This window comes from Salvelinus namaycush, chromosome 1 (assembly GCF_016432855.1).
Source record: "Salvelinus namaycush isolate Seneca chromosome 1, SaNama_1.0, whole genome shotgun sequence".
NCBI classification, from domain to species: Eukaryota; Metazoa; Chordata; class Actinopteri; order Salmoniformes; family Salmonidae; genus Salvelinus; species Salvelinus namaycush.
The window spans coordinates 47,840,957-47,864,047 of record NC_052307.1 but is presented as its reverse complement, the minus strand read 5'-3'; positions in this window follow the sequence as shown (position 1 = coordinate 47,864,047).

Sequence of the window (23,091 nt, the reverse complement as noted above, 5' to 3'; positions counted from 1 at the left end):
ACGTTCCTTGACATTCTTCTCCCTAAAGAATGCAGAACAGGCACTACGACTTAGCAGGAGTTTTTTGTGTACATTTTGAGAAACTGTAGTTGTTTTCCAGCAAGTGTTGTTGTGTAACAACCAATCTGTCCTAGAATGGAATGTGGATGTGGGTGGTAGTCGTCAAGCAGAAGTTATTGATAAAAAGCGGGCGCCAGTTTCTCCAGGAACCATTTATGATAAGGAAGGTTAAAATATGAAACCATCGATTATGAAAGGTTCCCAGAGCAACTCTAAAGATGAAAAGGTTATTGTAAGAATCTTTTTTACATTTCAACTTCCCAAATTAAACCCTTAATTATAATTGTTTTTCTTAAAAAAAAATGTAACCTTTATTTAACTAGACAAGTCAGGAACACTGTCACGCCCTGACCTTAGAGAGCCTTTTTATGTCTCTATTTGGTTTGGTCAGGGTGTGATTTGGGGTGGGCTTTCTATGTTTTGTTATCTATGATTTTGTATTTCTATGTTTTGGTATGGTTCTCAATCAGGGACAGCTGTCTATCGTTGTCTCTGATTGGGAACCATACTTAGGTAACCCTTTTCCCTCCTTTCTGTGTTGGAAATTGTCTTTGTTTAGGGCACATAGCCTTTAGCTTCACAGTTTGTTTGTGTAGTGTTTATTGTTTTTGTCGGCGTCATATAAATCAAGAATATGTACGCTCATCACGCTGCTCCTTGGTCCTCCTCCTTCGACAGCCGTGACAAACACATTCTTATTCACAATACCTACCTCGGCCAAACCTGGACAACGCTGGGCCAATTGTGCACTGCCCTATGGAACTCCCAATCACGGCCGGTCGGGATACAGCCTGGATTCTTAGTGTGTTCTTCTGAAATAGGCTATATTTCTAATGTTTTGTACACACAGTCTATATCATGTGTATATAATAAACACACTTGAACTGAGAAGGGAAGGGGGAGGGCAGCCAGAAAGGGAGGGGAAAAGAATGACAGATTTGTGTTGAGTTTGTAGGTGAACAAAACATGAAAAATACGTAGGCCCTTAACCCATTTAATCCCGAATTTTTCCCAGACATGAAAATATCCAAATCAAGTGTCATTAGTTACCCTTTGAAGTAATCAATCATTCTTTTTTGAAATTTTAATGGAAAAGTAGGTGAAAAAGTGTGTTTTATGGTCGGTCACAATTGTGACCGGTGGGATAATGTTACGTATACTAAATTAACATATTTCTCCTATGCAGTTATCAAAGTTCTTATAAATCCCAACCCAGTTATTAACACATTTAAAACTCTGTGTCACGATCGTCTTGAGTGGAAGAAGTGGACCAAGGCGCAGCGTGTGAAAAATACATTCTCTTTTATTTGAGAATAAAGAAAAACACGAAACGAACACTATTATAAACCTAAACAAAACAACAAACGATCGTGAAGCTATAAACGTAAGTGCACACACAAGCTACAAACGTACAACATAGACAATTACGCACAAAACCCAAATGCCTATGGCTGCCTTAAATATGGCTCTCAATCAGAGACAATAAACCACAGCTGCCTCTAATTGAGAACCAATCTAGGCAGCCATAGACATACAAACACCTAGACAAGACACTGACCCATTTAACATACAAACCCCTAGACAATCCAAAAACACATACATTCCCCATGTCACACCCTGACCTAACTAAAATAATAATGAAAACAAAGATAACTAAGGCCAGGGTGTGACACTCTGTCACTGGCAGTCCCCAGCATTGCCTCTAGAATGCCCCGTCACGTTCTAGTGTGACTATTTACCACATCAAAAACCCTTATACAACACGATATGAACACTGAGAGCAAAGACAAAAAAACAACCATCAGAGTATTTCAACATTGTTACTTTATTGTAACATTGTTACTTTAGTGCAACATGTATTGAAACATTAATATTGTAACTTTATTGTAACTTTTGAACTTGTACTTTAGTGCAATATTCATTGTAACATTGTCATTGTGACATTTTAGTGCAACATTCACTAACAACTGTATAGCAGTCGTGTGATTCATTCCCACTGAACATAAAGGTAACATTTAGGATAGAGGTAGCCTGTAGAATATGCATTCAAGTAGAGGCCTACACTGAACAAAATACAATTATTTATATAAAAAGCGCCACTGCACAATGAGTGCTTTTATATATATATTTATATATATATATATATATATATATATATATATATATATATATATATATATATATATCATAGAGGTAGGCTTCAGAACCAAGTGCAAGATTAGTTTGTGCATAACTATTTTAAACTGTGATGAGTCAGACCTACTGTCATACATGTCTTGAATCAATTGACCTTCTTTTCCAAAAACATTTCAGTAATTTTGATTATCTTTTTCGTCGACTTTTCCTTTCTTCCTAGAGTCCGTTGTACTGCTTCTCCTCACCCTTTATCGACTTTTCTATTTTTATTTTATTGTCTTTTTCAGCCCTTTTTCATTCGCTCTTATCTCCTTTTCTACTGTCCATGGTATATCTTGAAACACTCAATGTGCAGTGGCGCTTTGCATTTCTCACATGCATAGGTAGTGCGTTTGTCACAATGACGACTTCTCTGGAACCGGTACATCGTGTTGATTGGCCAGTGAGAAGCTTTGTCATATCTTGCCTGATCTTCAACAGTAGCAGCCAGTAAAGACCTCCTTCCGTGGCTCAGTGGTTTCGTGCCAAACTTTTGCATATTTGGGCTGTATACTATGTGTTTTGGAATCACAGCGGTGGCAGGCCTCTTCGATCGTTTGAACACTCAATCTTTATTTTTGGCCACCTGCAGCTTTTCCCTTGGCTCTTCTGACTGGACCCTCTGGCGGGTAGAGGCCCTTGGCGCTTCATTATCAACAATGGAGGGGGGTGGGGGAGGTTGTGAATGGGGGGGTGAGGGGTAGGTCATCATCACTGATAACGTTGTTCCTGTCATGATCTGTTTGCATAGGTTCAGCATATGCATTCAACAGCCTGGCTGGCAAATGGCCTGTCCATAGTCCATATCTGACCCATCGCTATCACAATCACTCAGGACAGCATCTTTCTCATTTTGAGGGATAACTGCAATGTTGCATGCCTTGTCTGGGCAGTCACCTAGATCCAACATATCCCGAACTTGACTCAAAGTGAAACTAAAACAAAGAACAGAGTAGAAAGTTAGGTAGAACAAGACCTATGTATGTGTATCAGTATGTGTATACCTAGATGCACTGTGATATCCCACGGGTCACTATTGTTGCCGTCAACATGTTTACCCATTCTATGACCACACTGAACAAAGTTGAGTAATTGCAAATGCATGTATCAATACTAGACACCTTAAAGATGATGTGTACCAAAAATCTTTGTCCTATCTTTATGTTAACATACTTTACTGACCTTTTGTTTGGGAGCTTTGATGCAGCCATCCTCTTCTCATGGTGCAACCAGGAAGTAAACAGCTCTGGTCATGTGACAATTTACACTAAACATGTGACACTACACATCTTTCATTGAGACCCTTTATTATTTCAATATTTGCTGTAAATGCATTGATACGTCATTCAGTAAAAGATTTAGAGCCTTATAACTGAAACGTTTTTTACGGTCACTATTGTGACCGATGGGATTAAATAGGTTAAATGATGTGTACTTAAATATTATGTAATCTAATTATCTCACATTAGCTGGTAGAACTGACAAAATGAAATGAATCATAGAGGTCTTATAACTAATTCCATTCTACAGGTCCATTGTTCTACAGAGCCGATATGGCAGGTGAAAACCTGAGGAAAATCCATCCAGGAAGTGGGATATTTTTGATGTGGGTACTTTTCTATTGAATGCCTATACAGTATGTATTTGGACCCAAATTGCTGTTCCTATGGTTTCCACTATATGTCAACAGACTTTAGACATTGTTTCAGGCTTGTATTCTGAATAATGAGGAAGAATGAGACCATTCTTTCAGTGGACTCTAGAATGAACCAGAGCTGTTTTGAGCGAGTGACCGATTGTGCGCCGTTCATTCTTTTTCCTTTCTATTGAAGACCCTATTGTCCGGTTGAAATATTATCGATTATTTAGACAATAGACAACCTGAGGATTAATTATAAACATCGTTTGACATGTTTCAATGAACTTTACCGGTACTATTTGGACGTATTCGTCTGCATGTCGTGACCACCTTTGAGCCAGTGGATTACTGAACAAAACGCGCCAATAATTCTGAGTTTTTGGGACATAAAGAGGAACTTTTTCGAACAAAAAGTTTGAATTTGGAGCTCTGCAATTTCACCGGACGCTACCGTCCCACCTGCCCATAATTAACTGGCTGTGCTCCATGCCAAAGCCTGTAGGCTTGTTCATTTAACTGACAATATATGCTTATAAGTCCTATGCCATTATGTTATATTATATTATTTTATAGTCAGAAAGATATAATTGAATTTAGCAGAATAAAATAGAAAGGATATTTTTCTCATTCTGGAGCAAGTGTTCAGATGAAGTGTCTATGTTGAGCATACAAGTTATTATTTGAAACAGTTATTTGACAACTTTAGTTGTGAATGATACAAACTTTAGTAAAGCCAATTCTAAAGTGTATTTTCACCAGGATATCTAACTGAGGCATTTCAACAGTGGCACAGCAACAGGTAGTCAGGGAGACATGTACTTAAACACATCCCCTACATTCATCTAGAAATATAACAGACTTTATTCAATTATTTTGTACTTCATTCAAAAAATAAATGTGGAGTTGATTCTCAAAATATTGCCACTTTATTCTCGAAATATTGCCACTTTTTAAAGCACTATCAAAAATGTTTGAATTCATTATCAAAATTACATTTCGAGTTAATTCTTAAAATATTGTCATTTTATTTTCAAAATATTGCCACTTTCTTCACATATTGTAACTTTTTAAAGTCCTATCATGCAAAGAATTATAATCCAAGTTCCACTACCTTTCCCTGTTAATTTTATTTTCTCTTCACGTGGGCCTAATACTCCTCTGGAGCTTAGAATGTCTTATCAAAATATATATGGGCTGCATGATGCATAAGAAGAGATTACCATGACTCAAACGTCTTGTGGAATTTGACTGGTGTGGCAGTAATACAGTCACCACAACAGCTCTACAAACGCCCAAAATAAGTTAAGCTACCACAGTATCCCCTTGACCTTTTTGAATTGCAAAACTAAAGAGATACACCAGACAAGACACAGAGACAGCAACAGAATAATAGGATATGATGGAGAGAGACACCAGACAAGACACAGAGACAGCAACAAAGGAATAGGTGATGGAGAGAGACACCAGACAAGACACAGAGACAGCAACAAAATAATAGGTGATGGAAAGAGATACCAGACAAGACACAGAGACAGCAACAGAAGAATAGGATACGATGGAGAGAGAAAGTTTGGCTCATTGGACAGGTCAGAGTCTATGTTTGAAGTTGTTGAGGGTTTTTGACAGAACACTGGTGTATTCATGGATTTAGCCGTTGAAATTCCTTCCCGGACCCCCCTACTGGCTATGGGCTAAGCCACCAATGTCTTCAAATCCTAGGGGAGAGAGAAGCTGCTACCCCTGGGGAGAGAGGAGCTGCTACCCCTGGGAGAGAGGAGCTGCTACCCCTGGGAGAATGGAGCTGCTACCCCTGGGGAGAGAGAGGAGCTGCTACCTCTAGGGAGAGAGGAGCTGCTACCCCTGGGGGGAGAGAGGAGCTGCTACCCCTGGGGAGAGAGGAGCTGCTACCCCTGGGGAGAGAGGAGCTGCTACCCCTGGGGAGAGAGGAGATGCTACCCCTGGGTAGAGAGGAGCTGCTAACCCTGGAGAGAGAGGAGCTGCTACCCCTGGGGATAGAGGAGCCGCAACCAGGAGAGACTGTGACCCTGCTCGGGAAGAGCTTAACGATTGGTGATTGTTGGGGCACGTTTGTCAGGAGCTTCAGTGATGAAGACAGCTGAACTTGCTGATGTTTCACAATATGCCATGTCTCAGTCACCAGGTCTAAACATAATAGAACACAACCATCAACAAAACACCACATGATGGAATTTCTTGTGGAAGAATGGTGTCACATCCCTCCAATAGAGTTCCAGACAGTTGTAGAATGTATGCCAAGGCACATTGTAAGATCTATAAAGAGAGAGGGAGTGGGAGAGAGAACAGGCAGAACCTGATATGTAAATGAGCAGAGCAAACAAAAGCAACTTTCGACGACCGAATGATCATTCCAGACTGTTTCTATTGAGAGAGAGATAAAAGGTAAGACGTCAATTGTGTATTAATATAGTTGATGATATGTGTATTCATATAGTTGATGATATTGTTATGTGTATTCATATAGTTGATGATATTGTTATGTGTATTCATATAGTTGATGATATTGTTATGTGTATTAATATAGTTGATGATATTGTTATGTGTATTCATATAGTTGATGATATTGTTATGTGTATTCATATAGTTGATGATATTGTTATGTGTATTCATATAGTTGATGATATTGTTATGTGTATTCATATAGTTGATGATATTGTTATGTGTATTCATATAGTTGATTATATTGTTATGTGTATTCATATAGTTGATTATATTGTTATGTGTATTCATATAGTTGATGATATGTGTATTCATATAGTTGATGATATTGTTATGTGTATTCATATAGTTGATGATATTTATGGTGGACAGTGTTGTAATAGTCCTTAAATGTTTGATATAAATTAGATGCGTGGGGTGAATTCGTTATGTGCCCATCTGTGTGCCCCAGGGTGATCGCTCCTACACTATCTAGAATCTAAAAGGGTTATTTAGCTGTCCCCATAGGTTAACCCTTTGTAGAACCCTTTTTGGTACTAGGTAGAACCCTGTTGGGTTCCATGAAGAACCCTTTCCCGTTTGGAACCCGTTTTTCTAAGAGTGTACTGTATCATTGGTCTATAGACTTGTCTTCTGAAAACACAACAAGCAAACAAACAAACATGTTCTCTTTCTAATCTACTGTTTATGCTTTTCACTCAGGAAGGTATGTTGTGTGAACGAGACAATTCTTGTGGAAAGCCAAGCAACAAACACAACAAAACAGGTTGTGTGTATTCATTAGTTCCCACCATAGCAAAACATTTGGCAACAGAAACCGATTAGGTGACATTGTACAGGGTTTGGAGTAAACTGTTTTAACATTTTTAAACTATTGGCAGCGGTGTAAACTAATGAATACAAACCAGGTAGTAGCCTACAACTCGACTGTTTATACCTGCCTGATGCTTAAACCTGAACGTTATTTTTTTACTATTTAACTAGGCAAGTCAGTTAAAGAACAAGCTCTTATATTCAAAAACAGCTTAGGAACTGTGGGTTAACATCCTTCTTCAGAGGAAGAATGACAGATTTTTACATAGTCAGCTCTGGGATTTGACCTTGCAATCTTTTGGTTACTGGTCCAACTTTCTAACCACTAGGCTACCTCCCGCCCCAAGCTAGATATGCTGGTTTTCTAAAGTTAGCCAGCTTCAGTTAGCTTCACGTTCCAGCTCAGGCCTCATCCATCAGAATATACAGAATACCACATCTGACACCAATGTAGCAAACAGTACTATACTAACATCACAACATACATTTAATTTATCTCCACACTTTACAATAATCCCTGGCAGGATTCTCACCTTGTAGCCTGAATTCACAACCAGAACATGTCAAGTCATTGAGATATTTTCCGTTCTGCTGAGAGAGCAGCTTCCTGTTGACTGTATGTTGTGATGTTAGTATAGTATTAGTATAGTGAATGGAAGTCAAACACCCCTAACAGTCTACTTCTACTGAGACAGGTTGGTGTCAGTTTAATCAAACAACATGGAGCTGACTGAGCGTGGTCAAGTCAAATTCAATACATCAATATTCAGATATTATAGTTCTACATTTAACATTTCATATGATAATGTAATTGTACCATAGTTCCACTATAGTGTAGGGATCCTCGCTATATGAGCCACGTCACAATTCCAACCAAGAAACTCAATTGGTGCCAATGGTGCGATGCGTAGCTTGTTGTCGCTTCCCTGCCCAGCTGTTTGCTACATTGGTCTCGGATGTGGTATGGTGTATATGAGGCCATCAGACTGCATGGACTGGATGTGTGAGTAGTTGAAGCACGGGACTTGCTTTTATTTATTTTTTATTTCACCTTTATTTAACCAGGTAGGCTAGTTGAGAACAAGTTCTCATTTACAACTGCGACCTGACCAAGATAAAGCAAAGCATTTTGACACATACATTACATTACCTCCAATGTATTCACATCCTACCTTACCTTTGTCTGTACGCTATGCCTTGAATCTATGCTATCGTTCCCAGAAACCTGCTCCTTTTACTCTCTGTTGCCAGTTCTTATAGTTGTTAGCAGTACCCTTATCCTACTTCTCCTCTGCTCCTCTGGTAATGTGGAGGTTAATCCAGGTCCTGCAGTGCCTAGCTCCACTCCTACTCCCCAGGTACTCTCATTTGTTGACTTCTGTAACCGTAAAAGCCTTGGTTTCATGCATGTTAACTTCTCTGCGCTACGGATCCCTTTTACAGGATCACTTTCCTAAACAACCTCTAGAATTGCAGAGCGCCAAATGCATAAATATTACTAAAAATATTTATAATCATGCAATCACAAGTGAAATATACCAAAACACAGCTTAGCTTGTTGTTAACTTCTTAGCGCTAGGGGTCAGATTTCTTTATATTTTTTAAATAACATACCCAACGTAAACGGAAATTTTCTCTGGCCCAGATCGTAGAATATGCATATAATTTACAGATTAGGATAGAAAACACTCCAAAGTTTCCAAAACTGTCAAAATATTGTCTGTGAGAATAAGAACACTTATTCTGCAAGCGAAATCCTGAGAAAATCTAACCCGGAAGTGATATTTTAAAAAAATAAAATAAACGTTGTTTCCTGGCCTGTCTAATCTCCATTTAAAGAGTATCAACCAGATTATTTTTCCAATGGCTTCCTCAGGGTGTGACCAGGCTTTAGACATAGTTTCAGGCTTTTATTTTGAAAAATGAGCGAGATGTTTCAAAAGAGGTCAGGTGTCCTCCGAATATTTCCTGCGCGCGCGGGAGGAGCTCACTATTTTCCTTTTCTCTCTTAATGAATAGGTTATGCTCCGGTTGAAATATTATCGATTATGTTTGTTAAAGACAACCTGAGGTTTGATTATAAAAAAACATTTTAAATGTTTCTACGACCATTTCGGATACTTTTTGGGATTTGTCGAACGGAACACGGCTTTTGATTTTTCATCATAATGCGCAACCCAAATGCCGTTTTTTGTGATAAATATTAAAATATAAAATATTTATCGAACAAAAATAACATTTGTTGTGTAACTGGGAGTCTCGTGAGTGGGAACACCCGAAGATTATCAAAGGTAAGCGATTAATTTGATTACTTTTCTTATCACCCCGGTCATCCTACAATCTAAGCTTGATGCCCTCAATCTCACACAAATTATCAATGAACCTACCAGGTACAACCCCAAATCCGTAAACACAGGCACACTCATAGATAACATCCTAACTCGCCCTCCAAATACACCTCTCATTGCCTCATTGCCTGCATCCGTGATGGGTCTGCGACCAAACGACCACCCCTCATCACTGTCAAACGCTCCCTAAAACACTTCTGCGAGCAGGCCTTTCTAATCGACCTGGCCGGGGTATCCTGGAATGACATTGACCTCATCGCATCAGTAGAGGATGCCTGGTTATTCTTTAAAAGTGCCTTCCTCACCATCTTAAATAAGCATGCCCCTTTCAAAAAATGTTGAACCAGGAACAGATATAGCCCTTTGTTCTCTCCAGACCTGACTGCACTTAACCAGCACAAAAACATCCTTCTGCATTAGCATCGAATAGCCCCCGTAATATGGGACTTTTCAGGGAAGGTAGGACAAATATACACAGGCAATTAGGAAAGCTAAGGCTAGATTTTTCAAACAGAAATTTGCATCCTGTAGTACAAACTCGAAAAAGTTCTGGGACACAGTAATGTCCATGGAGAATAAGAGCACCTCCTCCCAGCTGCCCACTGCTCTGAGGCTAGGAAACACTGTTACGGCTGATAAATCCACTATAATTGAGAATTTCAACAAGCATTTCTCTACGGCTGGCCATGCTTTCCACCTGGCTACCCCTACCCCGGTCAACAGCACTGCCCTCCCTCTGCTACTCGCCCAAGCCTCCCCTATTTCTCCTTCACCCAAATCCAGATAGCTGATGTTTTGAAAGAGCTGCAAAATCTGGACCCCTACAAATCAGCCGGGCTAGACAATCTGGACCATCTCTTTCTAAAATTATCTGCTGAAATTGTTGCAACACCTATTACTAGCCTGTTCAACCTCTCTTTCGTATCGTCTGAGATTCCCAAAGATTGGAAAGCTGCCGCGGTCATCCCCCTCTTCAAAGGGGGAGACAATCTAGACCCAAACTGCTACAGCCCTATATCTATCCTACCCTGTCTTTCTGAGGTCTTCAAAAGCCAAGTCAACAAACAGATCACCGACCATTTCGAATCCCACCGTACCTTCTCCGCTATGCAATCTGGTTTCAAAGCTGGTCATGGGTGCACCTCAGCCATGCTCAAGGTCCTCAACGATATCATAACCGCCATCGATAAAAGACAATACTGTGCAGCCGTATTCATCCACCTGGCTAAGGCTTACGACTCTGTCAATCACAACATTCTTATTGGCAGACTCAACAGACTCAACTTATTGGTTTCTCAAATGATTGCCTCGCCTGGTTCACCAACTACTTCTCTGATAGAGTTCAGTGTGTCAAATCGGAGGGCCTGTTGTCCGGACCTCTGGCAGTCTCTATGGGGGTACCACAGGGTTCAATTCTCGGGCCGACTCTCTTCTCGGGCCGACTCTCTCTCTGTATACATCAATGATGTCGCTCTTGCTGCTGGTGACTCTTTGATCCACTTCTACGCAGACGACACCATTCTGTATACCTCTGGCCCTTCTTTGGACACTGTGTTGACTAACCTTCAGATGAGCTTCAATGCCATACAACACTCCTTCCGTGGCCTCCAATTGCTCTTAAGTACAAGTAAAACTAAATGCATGCTCTTCAACCGATCGCTGCCCGCACCTGCCCGCCTGTCCAGCATCACTACTCTGGTCGGTTCTGACTTAGAATATGTGGACAACTACAAATACCTAGGTGTCTGGTTAGACTGTGAACTCTCCTTCCAGACTTACATTAAACATCTCCAATCCAAAATTAAATCTAGAATCGGGCTTTCTATTTCGGAACAAAGCATCCTTCACTCATGCTGCCAAACATACGCTCGTAAAACTGACCGTCCTACCGATCCTCGATTTCGGCGATGTCATTTACAAAATAGCCTCCAACACTCTACTCAACAAATTGAATGCAGTCTATCACAGTGCCATCCGCTTTGTCACCAAAGCCCCATATACTACCCACCATTGCGACCTGTACACTCTCGTTGGCTGGCCCTCGCTTCATACTCGTCGCCAAACCCACTGGCTCCAGGTCATCTCCTAGCACCTAATCGCTGCTAGGTAAAGCCCCACCTTATCTCAGCTCACTGGTCACCACCCACTCATAGCACAAGCTCCAGCAGGTTTATCTCTCTGTTCACCCCCAAAGCCAATTCTTCCTTTGCCCGCCTTTCCTTACAGTTCTCTGCTGCCAATGACAGGAACGAACTGCAAAAGCTGGAGACTCATATCTCCCTCACTAGCTTTAAGGACCAGCTGTCAGAACAGCTCACAGATCACTGCACCTGTACATAGCCCATCTGTAAACAGCCCATCCAATCTACCTCTTCCCCGTGCTGTATTTATTTATTTATCTTGCTCCTTTGCACCCTACTTGCACATTCATCGTCTGCACATCTACCATTCCAGTGTTTAATTGCTATGTTGTAATTACTTCGCCATCATGGCCTATTTATTGCCTTAACTCCCTTATCTTACCTCATTTGCACTCACTGTATATAGACTTTTTGTTTTCTTTTTTCTATTGTATTATTGACTGTATGTTTTGTTTATTCCATGTGTAACTCTGTGTTGATGTATGTGTCGAATTGCTATGCTTTATCTTGGCCAGGTTGCAGTTGCAAATGAGAACTTGTTCTCAACTAGCTTACCTGGTTAAATAAAGGTGTGAAAAGAAAATACAACACAGAGTTACACACAAAATAAACAAACATACAATCAATAATACAGTAGCAAAATCTATATACAGCATGTGCAAATGAGGTAGGATAAGAGAGGTAAGACAATAAATAGGCCATGGTGGCGAAGTAATTACAATACAGCAATTAAACACTGGAATGGTAGGGTGTGCAGTGTGAGCCAGGTTACAATTCCCATCAAGGCAATAGAGTTAACATTATTTATACTGATACTGGGTTAACCCTATTTATACTGATACTGGGATAGCCCTGTTTATACTGATACTGGGTTAACACTATTTATACTGATATTGGGTTAACACTATTTATACTGATAATGGGTTAACCCTATTTATACTGATACTGGGTTAACACTATTTATACTGATACTGGGTTAACCCTATTTATACTGATACTGGGTTAACACAATTGATACTGATACTGGGTTAACAACATTTATACTGATACTGGGTTAACCCTATTTATACTGATACTGGGTTAACACTATTTATACTGATAATGGGTTAACCCTATTCATATTGATACTGGGTTAACACTATTTATACTGATACTGGGTTAACCCTATTTATACTGATACTGGGTTAACACTATTTATACTGATACTGGGTTAACCCTATTTATACTGATACTGGGTTAACACTATTTATACTGATACTGGGTTAACCCTATTTATACTGATACTGGGTTAACACTATTTATACTGATACTGGGATAGCCTTGTTTATACTTATACTGGGTTAACACTATTTATACTGATACTGGGTTAACACTATTTATACTGATACTGGGTTAACCATATTTATACTGATACTGGGTTAACACTATTTATACTGATACTGGGTTAACACTATTTATACTGATACTGGGTTAACACTATTTATACTGATACTGGGTTAACCCTATTTATACTGATACTGGGTTAACACTATTGATGCTGATACTGGGTTAACCCTGTTTATACTGATACTGGGTTAACCCTATTTACACTGATACTGGGTTAACACTATTTATACTGATACTGGGTTAACCCTATTTATACTGATACTGGGTTAACACAATTGATACTGATACTGGGTTAATTAACAATATTTATACTGATACTGGGTTAACCCTATTTATACTGATACTGGGTTAACACAATTGATACTGATACTGGGTTAATTAACACTATTTATACTGATACTGGGTTAACCCTATTAATACTGATACTGGGTTAACCCTATTTATACTGATACTGGGTTAACCCTATTGCTGCGATGCGTAGGGTGTTTGCCTTTTTCGCCAGTGACCTGGGTTCACTGCCCCGCTGTTTGCTACAGTATTAATATCATAGACTACCTGTTGAACAAAGAGACACAATAATATGAGTGAAAGGATTTTAGGATAATATCAGTATGTGTTGATTTAGAGTTGTCTTCTGGGTTTAGCCTTGTAGCTGCCTTTTCAACTGGGTGAAATGTAACAAATGACATCACAATGACATGGCCTCAGAGTTGGGAGATAACCAGTCCCAGTTTAAATCACCATGACAATCATTTCATTATTTCTCCAGAGCAGCAATGGAATCTAGAGACTCAACCTTTCTAGAATCAGAATCACCTTTATTCACCAAGTAAATTTACACATACAGATGTAGGATCTTAATCAGTTTACTACACCAGGAAAATATTCCTGCAGCAACAGGAAATGTGAATTATTATGTGAATTATAATTAATGGACATTTTTGTAGGGGTTGATACATTTTTCGTAAGCAATCACCTTTATTCACCAAGTACACTTGCACATACAGATGTAGGATCCTAATTTGAGCCTCCTTTCCACAGCTGGAAAATATTCCTGCAGCAACAGGAAATGTGAGTTTTGTAATGGTTGTAGTGGTTGATGCAAGAATACAGAATACAGACAGATTAGTTAACACACAGTTTCCGTACAACATTATGCACATCTAGGTAGAGTGAGCATAGAGAATGAACAGTGGATATACAAATATACAGTACAGTGGATATACAGTTGATATACAATACAGTGGATATACAGTTGATATACAGTACAGTGGCTATACAGTTGATATACAGTACAGTGGATATACAGTACAGTGGCTATACAGTTGATATACAGTACAGTGGCTATACAGTTGATATACAGTACAGTGGCTATACAGTTGATATACAGTACAGTGGCTATACAGTTGATATACAGTACAGTGGCTATACAGTTGATATACAGTACAGTGGCTATACAGTTGATATACAGTACAGTGGATATACAGTTGATAAACAGTACAGTGGCTATACAGTTGATATACAGTACAGTGGCTATACAGTTGATATACAGTACAGTGGCTATACAGTTGATATACAGTACAGTGGCTATACAGTTGATATACAGTACAGTGGCTATTTAGTTGATATACAGTACAGTGGCTATTTAGTTGATATACAGTACAGTGGATATACAGTTGATATACAGTACAGTGGCTATACAGTTGATATACAGTACAGTGGCTATACAGTTGATATACAGTACAGTGGCTATACAGTTGATATACAGTACAGTGGATATACAGTTGATAAACAGTGGATGTCCACATTTACAGTATCAGTATAAATATATCTAAGAGAGATTAACAGAGAGATAATGCAGTAGAGTTCAGTTATTTAGTGTTCAGTTCAGAGATTGCTTGATGTGGTGTGCAGCGTAGAGTGCATAGTCATTTAGTCTCTATGGGCCAGATGGCCAGTTGGTGAGGGCCACAGCATAGTCCTCTAGTTTCTATGGGCCAGGTGGCCAGTTGGTGAGGGCCACGCATAGTCCTTTAGTCTCTATGGGCCATTTGGCCAGTTGGTGAGTGCCACAGCATAGTCCTCTAGTCTCTATGGGCCAGGTGGCCAGTTGGTGAGGGCCACAGCATAGTCCTTTAGTCTCTATGGGCCAGATGGCCAGTTGGTGAGGGCCACAACATAGGGAAAGAAACTGTTCAGATGGGGGTCTTAACATCTAATCACAGAGGTTTACAGCAGCTGACAGTTGCAACTTCATTGCTAATAACTCAAACTGCCATATTTATATAAAGACATCATGTCTTTACAGATGTAGGATTTGAATTTGATCATCCTGTTACAGGAAAACTAAAATGTGTAGTGTATTTGATTGTATTTAAGCTTTAAAAAGGTTTCTGAAGATGATAAATTCCACTTTTCCATTTTATAATTGTTAATTAATTATAGTCTACATAATAATTCAAATGTCCTGTTTCTGCAGGAATATTTTCCTGCTGTAGCAAACTGGCTCAAATTAAGATCCAACATCTGTAGCAATATACCTCTCTCGAATGTATATGGCTCTATCTGGATTCACTTTTGACCATTTGACATCTTTTATTTACTGTTGTTTAGGCTGGTTGAATGAGTTGCCTGTGCAAGTTACTTCATCTGCAAGAAAACAGGCGGCTGCACCAGTGACTGTAAGTTATGTGATTTCTTCATATGAAATTAAAAATATTTTTGTAGCCCACGCAGTTACAAAATGGCTGTTGAAACAGTGGCACATATTTATTGGTATCATTAAATAAATGTGTTGCTATGTAGGAAAGACGGGCAGACTCTTTTCGGTCTAGGCTACCTACAAACTATTATAAGGCTATGATCACTTATCATGATCACTTATCATGATGTGCTATAACAGCCTCCACTCTTTGTGTTTAGGTGTCAGTAATCTAAAATGAGTCTCTCTGGTGAGTGAGAGGAGTGGGGCCCTGCCTCTAAAATGAGTCTCTCTGGGGAACATGACACCAAAGCTAAGAGGTGAGATGAGAAAATTATTTCAAAAATGCTATTTCCAAAAATGTTCACATTTGTTTTATCATCAGAAATTATTGCTTATTGGTACCTTCAATATTACTGTTCTCAGATTTTTTTATTCATAGTTTTCAGATATGTATTACTTTTTATTTTAAAACCGTATATATATATATATATATATTTTTTAGCAAATCGCTATATATCCATTGTTTAGCTGGAATGGAATGTTCGTATCCTGTATATTTGATTGTGATATGTGGTTGTCTCATGGAGCTTAATAAGATGAATGCACTTACTGTAAATCTCTCTGGATAAGAGCAGCTGCTAAATCAGGGGTTCTCAATCCGGGGTCTGCGGATGTACTGCAGGGGTTCCGCAGAATTTTTAAAATACTGCAGATTTTTGATAATATTACCGTTATATCAACACACTCTTCGCACCCGTTTAACAACTCTAAATAGTTTTGTCATAGTAGGCATCAAGTCCCTTGCCAATAATGTTGCATACAACGTTCCATACAATGTTCATTTCCATGGAACACATATTACGCCCTAGATGCTTTCAATTGCCCAATTTATAGCCATTAACAATATAGGATTATTTTTTTAACAACGTGATGTTGAGCTCCAAAGGGATATCTTGAAATAACATGATGTAGATGATTAAATAATCAAAAGAAAAACGTGTTTATTATACACTCTTATAAAAGAAGGTTCCTTATAGAACCAAAAAGGCTTCTTTCACTTCCTTAGTATATGGAAACACTAAAAGTTATATATATTTTTTGGTTCAGTGAAGAAGAACCTCAAGAGTTTTGATCTACGAAAGGTTCATGTTTTGAGGATTTGAACCAGGCTGCCCTCCAGTGGTCAGATCAGTTCTGACAGTTTTTTCCAGCACCTGGCCCAGTCACCTTTCGGCCACAGCTCCAACTCCTTAGCCACTTGGGCAAAATCTGAGTTAGTCTTCAGAAAAAAAACATGAGTTAATCTGCCAAAATGAAGACAAAATGCTATGCAGACATACATGGTATCACTTGTTATACATAATTATTATACATAAATCATTGCCAAAAGCACAATACATACTGTTGCATGTAGGTCTATATTATTTATGGATTGATCATATAGAAATATAAAACATTATTTTAACTACTACAAAGCAATTACATGTGGCTCAGGAACCACTGACTCACTTCATTATTCTATAGTATTATCAAGACACCTGCTGTTAACTCTGAACTACTTAGGACAGCCCACGAGGTGTCCTAAATATCTGCCAACTAGGTGGAACTAGAGACTTCATGCATAGCTTTATTTTATCAGTGTAAAATGTCTTTATTCTCAGCACTTATACGACCAATTTTCTACTCTGAGACGCTTTGTGGATATGGGCCCAGATCTCAAAATATTGTTATAAAAAAAGTTTGAATGTTTGTTTTACAAAAAAAATATGAATATTACTAATGTAACCCACTGTAAAGACTGGGTTTAGTGTATTGTGTTGCACTGCTCATGTCCGCGTTCTGGAACTTCCCGCGTTCCTGTACAGAACTGTCCGTGTCCCCATACAGAACTGTCCGCGTCCATGTACGGTGTGGCGCCAAGCATATTGCCCGGTTACACGCAGAGTGGGCTGAGGTGATCTTGGGGATTAACGGAGTTCGCTACAGTTATGAAAAGCCGAAGTTTATTGTTCAATTTGCTTTTTTCTTAATGGTCAGGGACAGTACGAGTGTAGCCAGATCCCTTTCACCCGCTATCCTCGTTTCAATTTGTGGTTCACCGGATTCGTCATCAGACGAGGGACAGACAACGACCTGCTAGCTAGCCAAGCTAGTCGGAACAGCTAGGTAAGTTAGCTAGCTAACGTAAACTCAAGTAAACTCGTACATCGCCTTGGTCTGTACAATTGCCCTTATTTTACTGCCCCAAAAGCGTAATACTTCCAGATCAACTGTAATGTCAATACCATTGTAAAGCACAATTTCTCCCCTTTCCAAAAAAATAAATGACATGACCTAAACGCTGCCCGTTTCTGCATAATTCAAGTAGGCAATTACCATGTCGATCAACGCTTGAATAGAAACCTAGTTCACACCTCCGATTTTGAAGTCAACACAGTCGCTACATTCCCATTAGTTTTCTTTGTAGCCTTGTTTGAATGTTGCGGTTGCGCACATTTGTACGAATGGGGTGAGTTTACGTTACTCTACCAGCAGCATCCTAGTTAACCGAGCTACCACTACTTCATCACCAGCTGCCTGCATTTCTTGTTGGACCGATGGAGCTCCCCGGTTGTTTCTTCCACCTGTTAAATCCCGTGGAGGGCTTCTCCCTCTCTCGTTGACGGATGCTGGCTACCTCTGTCCGGTTCTCCTCTCTTCACTAGATGGACGGTAAATTTAGTGTTTAACCCCTCTGTGTCCGAGAACCGAACTTTTGAATATTATTTTCGGGACTCCTCAGTACACTGGACACATTCCATTTTTAACAACGTTTTCTTTTCGGATAAAAACTAGTTTATTGCATCCGCCATGGAGCCCAGTTTCATAATAGTACCTTATGTCCCTAGTTATGAAGTAATCGTAGAACAACTACTGATTTGGGGTAATTTTCCTCCTAATAGTTATATTGAGCAACGTGGCACCAACTCGCCTCCAGTAGGCTGAACACATGACGTTTTTAACAACGTTATTGTCTGATGAAAACTAGTTAATTGGATCCGCTTGCTCGAGAAGGCAGAGTAACGACACAAGCTTTTTAGCGGGTCTGAGTTGACTACTTGTGCGAGAAGGCAGAGCGGGTCGATGCTGGTTGATGAATTGACAATGAACGTTCTAGTTTCATTGTGTAGCGACCCGCACAGACAGCTGTGTGTTATGTGTTAGGCTAGTAGGTGGTTGTGTTCGCGGGGTCCGACATGTCAATCAACCTGCTATCTGCCAATCACGGGAATGCCTGGAATGTTCTGATGCCGGGCATCCTGGCGGTTGGCGGAGTGGCGTGGAGGGGGGTTGGGCAGGGGGATGGAGCATTGGAAGTTAAGACCGGGTTTTGCCTTTGTTCTCTCTCTTACGTCTGGGCTTCACAAGAGAAGGTCACGATTGGCTTGTGGGTTATCTTTCATTTATTTGGCGTGGGCTACGGCCAAACAGTAGCCTGTGTAAAGTTGGTTTAATAAACCGTCCATTCGTAAACTCAATCCTCTGTCTGGACAGTTGTTCTTTTATGATCTAGTCAGGTCATTACAATAATATTACCTTACCAATGAATGTACCTGGAAAATAAATTTTTCTCGACCAGAGGTGACTGAATCAATGTTCAGGCTTATTGATAATCATTATATTAATGAAGTATAATTTCAAAACATGAACATTAAAAAAAGTTAATAATAAACATGAATTATCATTATATTACTTGACAGTAATCTGTTAAATGCTTTTTCAGACCTTCCTCTTGCGTTAGCAGTACGGAAAGGGACAGAAAGAAGCCACACAGGAAATTTCCTGTGAGGTAGAGGGGTCGTGTATCGAGGGAAAAAACGAATATTCTGAAATGTCATTTGTGGTCTTATGCTGCCATCTATTGGAATTAGTTAGCAGTTGCAGTAGTTCTGAATAATGTGTAATTCCTTACTAAAGTAGTAATTACTCAGAATTACAAAATGTAAAATTTTCTAGTTAATTTTACCACTTACAACCTTAAAATATCAATTTATAGCATAACAAACATTTAAACTGACAAACTAAAAAAAACACATTTGGTTAATTACAGTGGGGCAAAAAAGTATTTAGTCAGCCACCAATTGTGCAAGTTCTCCCACTTAAAAAGATGAGAGAGGCCTGTAATTTTCATCATAGGTACACTTCAACTATGACAGACAAAATGAGGGGGAAAAATCCAGAAAATCACATTGTAGGATTTTTTATAAATTTATTTGCAAATTATGGTGGAAAATAAGTATTTGGTCACCTACAAACAAGCAAGATTTATATACTTATTTTTATTATATACTTATATACTTTATTTTTTATTTTCCACCATAATTTGCAAATAAATTCATTAAAAATCCTACAATGTGATTTTCTGGATTTTTTCCCCTCATTTTGTCTGTCATAGTTGAAGTGTACCTATGATGAAAATTACAGGCCTCTCTCATCTTTTTAAGTGGGAGAACTTGCACAATTGGTGGCTGACTAAATACTTTTTTGCCCCACTGTATATATACAGTTGAAGTCTGAAGTTTACATACACTGAGGTTGGAGTCATTAAAAGTCATTTTCAATCACTCCACACATTTCTTGTTAACAAACGAAAGTTTTGGCAAGTCGGTGAGGACATCTACTTCGTCCATGACACAAGTAATTTTTCCAACAATTGTTTACAGACAGATTATTTCACTTATAATTCACTGTTTAACAATTCCATTGGGTCAGAAGTTTACATACACTAAGTTGATTGTGCCTTTAAACAGCTTGGAAAATTCCAGAAAATGATGATAGGGCTTTAGAATCTTCTGATAGGCAAATTGACATCATTTAAGTGTTCTGTCTCCTAGAGATTAACGTACGTTGGTGTGAAAAGTGCAAATCAATCACAGGACAACAGCAAAGGACCATATAAAGATGTTGGAGGAAAAAGGTACAAAAGTATCTATATCCAAAGTAAAACGAGTCCTTTATCGATATAACTTGAAAGGCCTCTCAGCAAGGAAGAAGACTGCTCAAAAACCGCCATTAAAAAGCCAGACTACGGTTTGCAACTGCACATGGGGACAAAGATCGTACTTTTTGGAGAAATGTCCTCTGGTCTGCTGAAACAAAAATAGAACTGTGTTGCCATAATGACCATCGTTATGTTTGGAGGAAAAAAGAACACCATCCCAACCGTGAAGCACGGGGGTGGTAGCATCATGTTGTGGGGGTGCTTTGCTGCAGGAGGGACTGGTGCACTTCACAAAATAGATGGCATCATGAGGTAGGAAAATTATGTGGATATATTGAAGCAACATCTCAAGACATCAGTCAGGAAGTTAAAGCTTGGTCGCAAATGGGTCTTCCAAATGGACAATGACCCCAAGCATACTTCCAAAGTTGTGGCAAAATGGCTTAAGGACAACAATGTCAAGGTATTGGAGTGGCCATCATAAAGCCCTGACCTTTTAACCTCTCTTGGGTAGGGGGCAGTATTTTCACCTCCGGATGAAAAGCCCAAAGTAAACTGTCTGTTACTCAGGTACAGAAGCTAGGATATGCATAGTAAACACTCTACACTTTCTAAAACTGTTAAAATAATGTCTGTGAGTATAACAGAACTGAAATGGCAGGCGAAACCCCGAGGACAAACCATCCAGGGATAAAACAAATTGAGTTCATATGATTTTCCAATAATTTCATTGGAATACCTTTATTATTAGGAACCTGGTTGCAGTTCCTACGGCTTCCACTAGATGTCAACAGTCCTTAGAAACTGTTCGATGTTTTTCTTTTGAGAAATGAAGAAGTAGTGCTATTCATTGTAAGTGTCACTCCAGGTGGACTACTGTTTTGGTGTGCGTGACCAGGAACACGCTTCACATTGTTTTTATCCGGTATTAGAAACAGTTTATTCCGTCTTAAATTGTATCGATTATTTACGTTTTAGGGTACCTGAGGTTGGATGAGGAAAATTGTTTGAAATGTTTGGACCAAGTTTACAGGCAACTTATTAGATACTTTGTAGGCATGTTGGGCGAGTTGAAACCGGTGTATTTCTGAATCAAACGCGCCAAATAAATTGACATTTTTGGGACATAAAGAAGGACATTATCGAATAAAAGGACCATTTGTGATGTTTCGGGGACATTATGGAGTGCCAACAGAAGAAGATCTTCAATGGTAAGGCATTAATTATATCGCTATTTCTGACTTTTGTGTTGCACCTGCCTGATTGAAATATGATTTTCATGTGTTTGTAGGCGGGGCGCTGTCCTCAGATAATCACATGATTTGTTTTTGCCGTAAAGCCTTTTTGAAATCTGACACAGCGGCTGGATTAACAAGAAGTTAAGGTTTATTTTGATGTATAACACATATATTTTCAAGAATGTTAAATATTTGAATTTGGTATTTTTGAATTTCGCGCTCTGCAATTTCACCGGATGTTGGCCAGGTGAGACGTTACCATCCCACCTGCCCATAAGAAGAGTTAAGGACAACAAAGTCAAGATATTGGAGTGGCCATCACAAAGCCCTGACCTCAATCCCATAGAAAATGTGTGGGCCGAACTGAAAAAGTGTGTGCGAGCAAGGAGGCCTACAAACCTGACTCAGTTACACCAGCTCTGTCAGGAGGAATGGGACAAAATTCACCCAACTTATTGTGGGAAGCTTGTGGAAGGCTCCCCAAAACGTTTGACCCAAGTTAAACAATTTAAAGGCAATGGTACCAAATACTAATTGAATATATGTAAACTTCTGACCCATTGGGAATGTGATGAAAGAAATAAAAGCTGAAATAAGTCATTCTCTCTACTATTATTCTGACATTTCACATTCTTAAAATAAAGTGGTGATCCTAACTGACCTAAGACATGGCATTTTTACTAGGATGAAATGTTAGGAATTGTGAAAAACTGAGTTTAAATGTATTTGGCTAAGGTGTATGTAAACTTCCGACTTCAACTGCATATATTTTAACTATTTATTTAAATGGGTGACATTATCTGCCAAAGTAACAGCCCTGTAGACAAAGAAGAGCTCTCCAGTAGGTACCAAAACATTTAAAGGACACTTTCTCAAAAGTGAGGTTACAAGTTTATCATCCTTCAAAGCAGAATTACTTTCCCATTGTATCTCAACTGTAGTGTATGATATACCATTTTCTAGCCCTGAGTATCTACCATCATCCAATGTTTCTTTTTTATTTAACTAGGCAAGTCAGTTAAGAACAAATTCTTATTTTCAATGACGGCCAAGGAACAGTGCCTTATTCAGGGGCAGAACAACAGATTGTTTCCTTGTCAGCTGGGGGATTCGATCTTGCAACATTTT